The sequence below is a fragment of the Saimiri boliviensis genome, chromosome 6 (genome assembly GCF_048565385.1).
Source record: "Saimiri boliviensis isolate mSaiBol1 chromosome 6, mSaiBol1.pri, whole genome shotgun sequence".
Classification (NCBI taxonomy): Eukaryota; Metazoa; Chordata; class Mammalia; order Primates; family Cebidae; genus Saimiri; species Saimiri boliviensis.
In genome coordinates, this window is record NC_133454.1 from 69,508,531 (window position 1) to 69,508,992 (window position 462).

Genomic DNA, 462 nt, shown 5'->3' on the forward strand with positions numbered 1-462 from the left:
GAAGAGGCCTAGACCTGGCCAAGCAGGGGAACTTGGAGCAGAGGGAAAGGGGCAGGGAGACTGGGAGGAGGGGAGAGGGCGCTCTTCCTCCACACACACCCTCATTTATACTATTCTTCCTACAGGCAGCCCCGTGCATGGGGCGTGGGGTGACACACACAGAGAGAAGGGCCCACAGGTTCCCAAGGTGTCCGGGGTCCAGGGTGCTGACATGCAGAGAGGAGAAGGTGAGTGGAGGGAGGAATGGGAGGAGGGGAGAGAGCTGGAAGCTGAGGTGAGAGCAAGGCGAGGTCAGGGGAGAATGAAAATCCAGCCTGTTGGTGGTTTCTTCTTCTTCTTTTTTTTTTTTGAGAGCCACAAGCTGAGATCAAAGGTGATATTTTTACAGCAACTGAAATAGAAAACCACTGGGCGCACAGTGGGAGGTGAGCGGCCGGCACACAGGCCCCTTTATGTAGCCTG